This window comes from Eumetopias jubatus, unplaced genomic scaffold, assembly GCF_037043125.1.
Source record: "Eumetopias jubatus isolate StellerSeaLion01/CBP00866 unplaced genomic scaffold, mEumJub1_p1.0 scaffold_6, whole genome shotgun sequence".
In the NCBI taxonomy this organism is placed as follows: Eukaryota; Metazoa; Chordata; class Mammalia; order Carnivora; family Otariidae; genus Eumetopias; species Eumetopias jubatus.
In genome coordinates, this window is record NW_028274812.1 from 77,589,724 (window position 1) to 77,602,238 (window position 12,515).

Below are 12,515 nucleotides of genomic sequence, written 5' to 3' on the forward strand. Positions count from 1 at the left end.
GCCTGTTTGAACTCAGCTTACTTTTGGATACCCTTCATATATAGCAACATAATATTCTGTAGTCTTATATCCTATGTCCTGACCCCTGTTCCCATTCAAACTCAACCAGAGGCATGGGGAACATGAAGTAGCCAAGGGCTCAAATTCTTGCTTTAGAATTTTAAAGTAGATTGTAATGCTGATGGCAGAAACAATAATTTGGGAAAAGAGTTTGAGTTTTAAAGACTAGTTTCTGAGTATTAAACCTTAAGAACCTGAATGGCTTAGGGCACAAAATTCATGATCTACACAAAATATTGTAAATAGCATGCTAATTTCAGAGTCCGTTTTTCCCACCACCCATGGAGGCAGAGCCATAGCACACAAAAGAACTGTCAGTGTCTCTATCTGCAGATAGGCCTAGGAGTATCACAGAGTCCTCACACCCCGCACCGTGGCATGGCATTTGGAACAACAGAATGCTTCTCTTAAATGGCCAAGAGAGATGCCCGTATGGCATCAAGGTCCAGAGAACTTAAGAAGGCCCAGAAGTCAGAATGACAAGGCATTTTTATCTAGAATATACTTTTTAAAAATTTTTAAACTTGATAATAAGAAGATAAATTACCTAATTTAAAAAATAAGCACAGAACGCAACCATCGGTGGTGGGAATGCAAAATGGTACAGCCGCTTTGGAAGACAGTTTGAAACTTACAAAACTAAACATACTCTCGTCATACATACAATCCAGCAGTCACGCTCCTTGCTATTTAGCCAAAGGAGTTGAAAATTTATACCCACAAACAACTGCCCACAAGTGTTTATTGCAGCTTGATTCATAATTGCCAAAATTTGAAAGGAACCAAGATGTCTTTCAGTACATGGATAAATAATTGGATTGGATAAATAAACTGCGGTATATCCAGACAATGGAATAGTATTTGTCACTATAAAGAAATGAACTATCAAGTCATGAAAAGACATGAAGGAACCTTAAATGCATACTACTAAGTAAAAGAAGCCAGTCACAAAAGACCACATAGTGTACAATTCCATTTATATGAAATATCCAGAATAGGTGAATCGGTAGAAATAGAAAGTAAATTAATAGTTACCAGGGGCTAGGGAAAAGGAGTAATGGGGAGTGGTTGCTGTTAAGTATGGAGTTTCTTTTGAGGTAATGAAAATATTCTAAAATTAAATAATGGTGATAGTCACACAATTTTGTCAATGTACTAAAAATCACTGACTTGTACACTAAAAGTGAATTTAATAGCACATAAATTATATTTCAGCAAAGCTGTTGTTTAAAAAATCAAGTTATGGAAGAGTAATAAAAGTTACATTTGTCTACCTGAATATGTGGTTTCGGAGATTCATTCCCCTACAGCATGTGTTTGACATGTACGTTAGTTCATAGACTCTGTTTGAAATTGGTCTCAGTTCAGGACTGGAGATACTTAGATGGAAGAGCTCCAGGGTTTTCTTTGATTTGCTGCTTACCACATGGAAGAATCCTGTTGGGATCATTCTGAAAAGAAAATCCAAAATATAGCCAAAGCCAATGTATTCATTTCCTAGGGCTGCTGTAACAAAGCACCACAAACTGGGGACAGAAATTTATTGTCCCTCAGGTCTGAGGCTAGAAATTCAAGATGAAAGTGTTAGCAGAGTCATATTCTGAAAGCTGTAGGGGAATCCTTCCTTGTCTCTTCCTCGCTTCTGATGTTTTACCGGCAATCTTTGACATTCCTTGGCTTGCAGCTACATAAACCCAATCTCTGCCTTTGTCTTCACAAGATGTTCTCGCTGTTCTTCCTTTCTTGTCTCTGGTATCCTCATACAGCCATCTTATAAGGACACATCCAGTCTTATTGGATTATAAGCTCACCCTACTCCAGTATGATCTCATCTTAACTATTTATGACTACAACTCTTTTACCATATAAGGTCATATTCTGAGGTACTAAGTGTTAGGTACTGGAGGTTAGGTTCAACGTATCTTCTGGGGGATGGGCACAATTCAATCCTCGACAGCCAGAGATTTAATGGCAGAACAGAAGCTGAATAGATGCTGTTGATGAATTTTCTGGAGATGCCTGCATTGGTAAAGAGTCTTTATAAATTGCTTAATAGATTTCTTCCAATACGAAATTCTATGATTTGGAGTAGAGTTAAAGAAACTGGAGATAGTTGGTCTACATGAGACTTTTAAAGTTATATATTAATTCTCCTTACGTGTTTGATGGCTCCCTTGTAGAAAAAGGATTAAATTTTCTGTTTGGTTCCAGCAAGAAAAACAAGAAACAGAAGAAGCAAATTCCAGCTCAATATAACATATATGAAGTATATAAAGTAAATTGTCTTGGGATGTGATGAATCTTCTCTCATTAGAGATAGGCAAGTACAGGATAAATGAACATTATTGGAGGAGCCTCTTGGGAGGACTTATACTTCATTTAGGAGTTGTTTAGGGGCCTTCTAATTTTAAGAATCTGATTCTGCTATTCGGTAGTGTGCACTGAGAACCTTGCATGTGTCAGGTACTCTGTTTTAATGAACATTATTTTAAGCCAGCCCATGGACCTAAGCTACCTAAACCATCCAGCATGTGAATTATCCCTCGTTGTGCCCTTCCCAAGCATCTAGGCAACTTCTCTCTGGCTTATCATCTCCTGCAGGGGCTTGAGATGCACTTGGGATCCGTCTGTCAGGAACCTGACCATCTACTGGATGGAAATCTTCAGAGTAGACACCACAGAAAGGGCATCTTTCAAAGTGACATTATCTGGCCTTTGTGCTCAGCCTGATGGAAAGATTTAGATACAAATGATGGCTCAGAAGATGCTCCACATACTGATACCTGTTATCTGTGTAATAAGCAGAGCCACTCATCCAGAAGCAAAAATATATGCCAGCTTGATGTTTTTTTAATTCCCAGCATAATTTGAGTATTGCCAGGTTTCTAAAAGCCTAATTCAAGTGATGGCTTAGATAATCATGAGTACTGGGGCCAAAAGAAATTTTTAAGACCCATATTTTTCCTTACCTTCATTTTTGTTGTTGTAACTTTTATCCATTTATCTCATTTAAAAACCTTGAACAACTGGCACTTCTGGAAGCATTGGAGACTTTGTGAGTATATTGGGAATGCCTGATGGTGACCAGGGTGGAAGAGAAGAGAGGAGAACATGGGCAGATGAGCACTGGTCACCACCAGTGACTCTGGACAGTTTGTGCCCCCATCACGTAAAGCCACCCATAGACATAGGCAAAACAGAAGTCCACCTGTGTCCCATCATGCATACATTTAACCTTCACAAACTAATATGACACTTTTTTTTAAAGATTTTATTTATTTATTTGAGAGAGAGCGAGGGCACAAGCAGGGGGGAGAGGGAGAAACAGGCTCCCTGGCTGAGCAGGGTGCCTGACATGGAACTCAGGGGGCGCCTGGGATCACGACCTGAGGCCAAGGCAGACGCTTAACAACTGAGTCACCCAGGCGCCCCAAATATGACACTTTAATTAGAGCAGGGGATTCTTCTCTCCCTTCCTGTCAAAGAGTATAAGCCCTAGACTGGGTATTCAACCTTGATTTCACATTAGAATCACCTGGCGAGCTTTCAAAACATACTGCTATCCAGACCCCAGGTGGTAAACATTAGCAATATTCACAGATATTTCCATTCCCTCTGCTTCTAAGAAATCTGGCAGATTGCCCTTCCCCAGCCATCTGAAATTAGGCATGGCAATGTGACTTACTTTGCCAATGAATTGAGCCCAAGAGTAGAGAATTACTCTGGGTGGAGGAATTTAAGAGCTGGTGGCTGATTCTGTTTTCATCCTCTGCCGCATCAACTAGCAACATTCCAGACAGTAGATCAGCCTGTTCCTGGAGTGACACTACCTAAGGCATCACTGCCCTCATCCAGCCTTGTTTGACATGGAGCATGAGTAGGAAATGATTTGAAACTATAAAGTTGTGTGTGTGGTTTTTTTAATAGAACATGACTTGTAAGCACAAGCCAACTACTTTACATGGTATTCAGCTACTCTAACCTATTCTAACTCTTAGTTATACGCTTAGTGAAAAGCAGTACATTTGTCCACAACATGATGCCATATGTTAAGTGTGGCCATATGTTACTATTGTAGATTTACATGATTTTCAACCATAATTTTGGCTACTCACAATTTTTGCCTTAAATATATTAGATTTTGGAATATAAACACCCACAAATGATGCAGCTTTCCTCTACTGAGGCAATATGAAAATCCTTTACATACATGTTTCAATCATCTAAAACAACTTGATGGGCAAGCTCTTACAATCCTCATTTTATAGATGAGAAAACAGGATTGGAGGAACTAATTGACTAACCACAGTTTAAGCAGCATATAAAGCATTCTAATCTCTGTTTTTCAAATTTCAAAACCTATGCAATTATGTTGTTTTCCTCAACTATATTTTGCAGAATAATCCCTGAAAATTTGTTCAAACTTCAGATTCCCTGAATCCCACACTGAGAAACTCTTACTTATTAGGCCTGGAGTAGAGCACCTGCATTTTTAATAAGCTTTCCCTACCCAGTGTCTTTGATATGGTTGGTCCACATATCCTATAGACAAACCCTACAAACCCAATACAGCCTTTCTATACACTCTGTTCCCCATCTAGAGAAGAACAGCCACCACCTTACCCCTACTCACTCTTTTATCAGTTAGGGTTATTTAGTTACAAGCTACTGAAATCACCTCTGGCTAATTTATGCAGAACTATAATTATTTAGAAGATATAGGATGGCCCAAGAAAATTGAAGAAACAAACAGCTCAGAAAGAGCTGACACCAGGGCAGACCCAGAGAGCCAGGTAACAGGAAGTAATTTAGAGTCTTATAAGGATATTAAAAACCTCTAGCTTGAATTGACTCTCTGTGTTTGAGTGATTCTGTTCAAGATTCAACTCCTTAGGGAGAGAATCTGGTTAGCCCAGATTAGTTCATTGCTATCCCTTGATAAGAAAGAGAGGGTATCATATTGACCAGTACTAAATACAAAGTAAAAGATAAGATTTCCCAGACATAACTCAAGGACTGCTACCAACCAAACAGAGAATTGGTGCTTGGAAGCCAAAAGAAGACTTAATGACCGTACAGTCATCCTGCCTGGGAAGTGCCTGTGTGGTCCCTCCAGTCAAGAAAATTTCATCAAAAAAGTCCTCCCTCTGGATTCCTCACTGTGGATCATAGTTCATTATCTCTAAAAGAGGACTTTAAAATGCTTCTGAATTTCTGCAGAATAATGTGGCTTCATAAATCTGAATCTCCCTACATCTTTTCTTAAAAAAGAAACCAAGTAAAAGGGAAAGCAAATTAAACACATCAAATTTATATCTACAGAATAGTTAGAACACAAGAACACACAGAGGTCTACAAACTCCAAATTTATGTGTAAATGAGGAATTAAAAAAGTTGGCATTGGCTCACAGAGTGGAAGGAGTTTAGGAAAACTTTGCTTAGAGCAAGAAGATAATGTGAATAATCCTGTGTCTATTGAATAAATGAAATTCATACTTTAAAACATTCCAACAGAGAAAACCAGGCTCAAATTGCTTCACTGGTGAACTCTACCAAATATTTAAGGAAGAAATATTACCAATTTTATTTAAGAAGTCCAAGATATAGAAGATAGGGTAATACTTTCCAACTCATCCTATGATCAGGCATTACCCTGATATTAAAATCAGAGAAAGACATTATAAGAAAGGAAAACTGGGCGCCTGGGTAGCTCAGTCGTTGAGCGTCTGCCTTCGACTCAGGTCATGATCCCAGGGTCCTGGGATTGAGTACCATATCAGGCCCCCTGCTCGGCGGGAAGCCTGCTTCTCCCTCTTCCACTCCCCCTCCTTGTGTTCCTGCTCTCATGCTCTCTCTCTCTGTCAAATAAATAAATAAAATCTTTTTTAAAAAAAAGGAAAACTAAAAATAAATGGACATAGAAACAAAAATCCTCAACAAAAATCTGGCAAATATAATAAAGCAATATATACAAAAAGATAATACATCATGACCAAATGGAATTAAACACAGGAATGCAAGGTTGGTTTAACATTTAAAAATCAATCAATACAATTAATCATATCAACAGATTAAAAAAAAGTGTTCACTTTTATAGAGGCAGAAAAGGCATAGATAATCAAAAGACAGACAGGGGCACCTGGGTGGCTCAGTCGTTAAGTATCTACCTTCAACTCAGGTCATGATCCCAGGGTCCTGGGATCAAGCCCCGTATCAGGCTCCCTGCTCAATGGGGAGTCTGCTTCTCCCTCTCCCTCTACCCGCCCCCGCTCATGCTCTCTCTCTCTCTTTCTCCCCCTCTTGCTCACTCTCTCTCTCAAATAAATACATAAAATCTTAAAAAACAAAGATCCAACTAAATGCTGCCCATAGATGACACACCTTACATTTAAAGACATGAAAGTACATGGATAGAAAAGATATATCATGCAAACAGCAACCACAAGAAAGATAGAGTGGCTGTACTAATATAAGATAAAATAGACTTTAAAACAAACAAACAAAAAGTTACTAGAGATAAATAGGGACATTTTATAATGATAAAAGGGTTAATCCATGGGGAAGATAAAATAATTATAAGCATATATGCAGCTAAGCACAGAACACCGAAACACACAAAGCAAAAGCTATTGGAAATGAAAGGGAGAAATAGACAATTTGACCATAACAAAGACTTCAGTACTCTACTTTCAATAATGGATAGAACGAGGAGGCAGAAAATAAGCAAGGAAATAAATAGATGACTTGAACATACTATAAACCAACTAGACCTAACAGACATCTGTAAGACACTATTCAACACATTCTTCTCAAGTACACATAGAAAATTCTTCAGGATATAACACGTGTTAGGCTGCAAAATAAACCTCAATACATTTAAAATAATAGAAATATTACAAAGTATGTCCTCTGACCATATGGAATTAAATTAGAAATCAATAACAGGAAGAAATTTGGGACCCTCAGAAGTATGTTAAATTAAACAACACACTCCCAAATAATCAATAGACCAAAAAAGAAATCAAAAGAAAAATAGAAAATACTTTGAGATCAATGAAGATGAAGAGGGGCACCTGGGTGGCTCAGTGGGTTAAGCGTCTGACTCCTGATTTCGCCTCAGGTCATGATCTCAGGGTCGTGAAATCTACCCTGGGCATTGGGCTCTGTTATCAGTCATGGAGCCTGCTCAAGATTCTCCCTCTGCCCCTCCCTCCCCTCTCTTTCTAAAAAAGTAAATTAATAAATAAGAAAGATCTCAAATCAGCTAAACTCCCATCTTAAGACACTGGAAAAAGAAGAGTAAACTAAACCTAAAACAAGCAGAAAGAAGGAAATAATAAAGATTAGAGTAGAAATTAATGAAATCAAAAGTAGAAAAAACAATAGAGAAAATCAATGAAACCATAGGTATTTCTTTGAAAAGACAAAAAAAGAAATTGCTGAAACTTTAGCCACATTGACCAAGAAAAAAAGAGAGAAGCTGGGCACCTGGCTGGCTCAGTTGGTAGAGCATGTGACTCTTGATCTCAGGGTCATGTGTTCGAGCCCCATGTTGGGGCTAGAGATCACTTATAAAAAAAGAGAGAGAGAAAAGAATCAAATTACTAGAATCAGAAATGAAATAAAGGGAATGATATCAAATAGAAGGAATGCAAAAGATTTAAAAAAATGGTTAATGGTATATAAAGATAAAAGTTACCCTGTCCATTTCTTAATTCCATCAAAAAGCAAATGATTGTTTAAAGTAAAAATTATAACATTTTATTGTAGGGTTTATGATGTATTTAGACGTAAAATATATGACAATAGCATAAAGGATGGGGGTATAAATGGAATTACACTGTCCAAGGTTCTCACAGTTTGCATGAAAAGATGGGATATTCAGTTTAGGTAGACACTGATATGTGAAGTCTTTAACCAATTTTGAGTTGTTTTTTGTGTATGTTGTAAGATAATGGTTCAACTTCACTCTCTTGCATGTGGCTGTCCAGTTTTCTCAATGTCATTTCTTAAAAGAGGCTATCCTTCCCCAAGTGTATATTCTTGGCTCCTTTGTTGTAAATTAATTGGCCATACATGCCTGGTCATTTCTGAGCCCTCTGCTCTTACATTGATCTATGTGTACATCCTTATGCCAATACTATACTGTTTTGATTAACAGTGATACACAAAAAGTGAAGAATGCAGTCCCTAGAGCAAGCACTACAGAATCTGTCAAAGAGGTACAGCTAAGAAGCTAACAAAGGAATTAAAATGAAATATTGATTTAACCCCAAAGAAAAAAAACTTATTAAAAGATTATTGATATAGTTGTCATATCAAAAACGTCATTATCATCTTATAAAAGAAAAATGGCTACATAATTATAGAATACTCTATATAATATACAATATAGAGTATAACATACATTAACTATTATATACTACAGAGACAGTGAAAGAAGAAATTGGCTTAAATACCTGGTCTTCTATCTCCGGCTGTATGACCTTAGGTGTATCAATCTCTGTGAGTCACGCAGGGAGAACATTAAAACTGACCTAGAGGGATACCATGTTGGGAAAAAATCACAGAATACATAAAAGAGACTGGTACATAGCAGTCACTCAGTAAGTATTTGCTGAATTAACTAGCTGATTCACACATATAAAAGGTTTAATACAGGTCCTTGCCCAGAAAAATATCTAGTAAATATTAGCTATGATTATTTTTATTAACAACTCACAATTATGGGCTGTAGTAACTTGGTCAAGGCACCAGGTGGCATGAGAAAATAAAAATTACTGCTACTTTATAGTACTCTTCAGAATACAATTGTATAACGATTTGCATACTACATATGTTCATGACATGTTGAGATTCAAATTTCATAAGTCACATATAAATTTGAAAATACCTCTATTAATTCATCGTCTGGTAGCAATTTCATTTCAGCATTTCAGTGTATCTGCCTTGGCTTCTGTCAAGTAATGATAGGCCAAGCCCCAAATATTACAGACAGTATTTTATTTTATCCTCAACTCTCCTGGGAGGTATGTACTAACTCTAGTTTATATATGAGAAAACTGAAGCTTAGGGCAAAAATGGGATTCAAACCAAGGCTTGACAGAAATTTCTTTAAAAATTAGTTTACATGGTCTCCCGTGGTCCTTAATTCCTCTAAAGAAGAATGAATAAAGAAATAGCCAAAGTAACTCTTTTCAAGCAAAATAAAAGAAGCAATCTCCATGTTTATTATTCTTTTTAAGCTTGCATGTGGATTTCCAGTATTGAATTTAACAAGCATACTATAAAGAATTTTTAAGTGGAAGCTTATTAATAATGCAAAATATTTATATTTTACTCCTAAGAGTCTTAAAATACTTTCTGGTTTAAAAAATTAATATATAGTAGATAGGCATCACAATTTTCCATTTATAAATGAAAGAACACACACATATGGGGATAAGTCATTTAATCAAGTCACTCCCTCCAAATCCATCTTGGAATTGGTTTCAGAGTATGCAAATGCTTGGTTTCCAAGACCAAACTAACATTTATTTATTTTCTCCTTCATTCAACAAATATCTATTGAATACTGTGTGGAGACTAATATAAACCAGACACAAATCATTCCATCATAAGTGTTCATCTCTGAGGTAAAAAAAAAAAATCATGTTGTAGAATAGTTTCTGGACTGGCTTGCCCAACCTGAAGACCATCTACCATTTCACTGGCGTTATGGCTGGTTCTTCCTGTTCAGATGATGTCGTCTGACTTGTCACTGATGTCTGTCATCCTGAGGGAGTGCCATTCCTAGACCTTGATAAAGTCCTACCTGGGGCCATGGAACGGAAGGATAGGAAGTTGAATAGATACTGCTAGTTCCTTCTCTGGGTGAGGTTCGCCAACCAATATAGACCTCCTTTCCAATTTTTAAAACCTTGGTGCACAGAAATGTCTACTCTACTTAGTTGGAAGGATGAAAAAGCTAGGACAGCTGTAGACAAGCCATTACAGAAACCATTCTGCAACCCATGCAGAATGTAATGCAAACTAGAAAGAAATAACACCCTTAAGGAACACAGCAGTGTTTTTCAGTGTGGTTGCTTACTAATGCATCATTATCAGCTAGAATGCAAGATGCAAGGTACAGAGATCTAAACTCTACTCCATACCTACCAAGTTAGTAGCACATCCTGAAATAGGGCCTGGGAGTTCACAATCATTTTTAACATGCTTATTAGGTGACTGTGGTGTAAAGTTGAAAATTAAATATTGGAGATTTCTTTTAGCCAAAAGAATCAGGGAAGGCTTTATGAAGAGAGTGGCATTGCAGCAGGACCTTGAATATAGGGAGCAGACATTCCAGATGGGAAAGCAATAGCATGAGCAAAGGCAAAGCAGAGTATAAGAACAGGTTCCTTTGTGACGGGGCAAAGGATACATGACAATTTGTAATAAGAAATAAAGTTGGAATGGTCCATAGGGGCAGGTCAGAAGAGCTGTAAATGTCATGTTAGGGAGTCTGGACTTTGCTTCCCATTGTCAGATGAGCGACAGTAATGATCCCGATGAGAACAATAAGAGCCTGCGTCAGGTGTAATGAGGTATTACACCACCCCAAACCACTGGCTTATTTTTCATCTTCACAATTCTCTCAAGCTTTAATAAACTCAAACAGGGGTTTCTTTTGTTTAAAAGAATCATAAAATATTAGGGGGAAAAAAGACATTATCAAGTATGGTGGTTTTCAAACTAAGCTCTTGCATGGTGGCATGTAAGAGGCCAGTCTAGTGGGGTTCTGGGTCTCCCCATCTTATTTAACTGGAGTTTAACCTCTAGGTTGAATAAACTGCTTTAAATATGCTAGACTCCAAAGGAGAACAGGACATGGTCACTGACTGAAAGTGATAGGATCTTTGTTTAGTCAGTGACCCAATAAGTCTCTTATCATAGAAAAATTCTCCTACATATGATGCCATTGACCCTCTTGAAGATTGTGTCTCACACTACAAGCATCTCAATAGTTTTTTTTTTAATTTTTTTATTGTTATGTTAATCACCATATATTACATCATTAGTTTTTGCTGCAGTGTTCCATGATTCATTGTTTGTTCATAACACCCAGTGCTCCATGCAGAACGTGCCCTCCTCAATACCCATCACCAGGCTAACCCATCCCCCTACCCCCCTCCCCTCTAGAACCCTCAGTTTGTTTTTCAGAGTCCATCGTCTGTCATGGTTCGTCTCCCCCTCTGACATACTCCCCTTTTCTTCCTCTCCTGTTATCTTCTTCTTTTTCTTTTTTCTTAAAATGTGTTGCGTTATTTGTTTCAGAAGTACAGAACTGTGATTCAACAGTCTTGCACAATTCACAGCGCTCACCGTAGCACATACCCTCCCCAATGTCTATCACCCAGCCGCCCCATCCCTCCCACCCCCAACCACTCCAGTAACACTCAGTTTCTTTCCTGAGATTAAGAATTCCTCATATCAGTGAGGTCATGTGATACATGTCTTTCTCTGATTGACTTATTTCACTCAGCATAACACCCTCCAGTTCCATCCACGTCGTTGCAAATGGCAAGATCTCATTCCTTTTGATGGCTGCATAATATTCCATTGTGTATATATACCACATCTTCTTTATCCATTCATCTGTCGATGGGCATCTTGGCTCTTTCCATAGTTTGGCTATGGTGGACATTGCTGCTATAAACATTGGGGTACACGTACCCCTTCGGGTCCCTACATTTGTATCTTTGTGGTAAATACCCAGTAGTGCAATTGCTGGATCGAACGGTAGCTCTAATTTCAACTGTTTGAGGAACCTCCATACTGTTTTCCAGAGGGGTTGCACCAGCTTTCATTCCCACCAACAGTGTAGGAGGGTTCCCCTTTCTCCACATCCCCGCCAACATCTGTCGTTCCCTGACTTGTTAATTTTAGCCATTCTGACGGGTGTGAGGTGGTATCTCATTGAGGTTTTGATTTGGATTTCCCTGATGCCGAGCGATGTTGAGCACTTTTTCATGTGCCTGTTGGCCATTGCATCTCAATAGGTTTTTAACTTTGTCTAAAATCTCGTTCCACAAAGAAAACTCTCAGCCATGGCAGAGGATTCTCCAACCTCGTTTTCCCCGTCGGTGCAGTTAACTCACAGGTGAAAGAGTACCTGCAATAAGGAGTGAATGTGGGCTGCTCATCCAATGACCCTGCAGTGTCAGCTGGCCTTCGCAAGATTGGCTCGTAGAATGTTCTAGACAGGGTCTCTTTTTCTTTGGAGTGAGAAAGTGCTCAACAGAGATAAGTAAACAAAGAAACTTATTCTGGCAAAAGTGGTGAGACAGCAGAAAATCCAACTCTTTAAAAAGTGGTTGAACTAATCAGTGGAATTAACATTTAAAATAATCTTAAGCATTTCCATAGAAAATATTATATGGTTATATTTGCCATTACATAGCTTTTAAAAATAT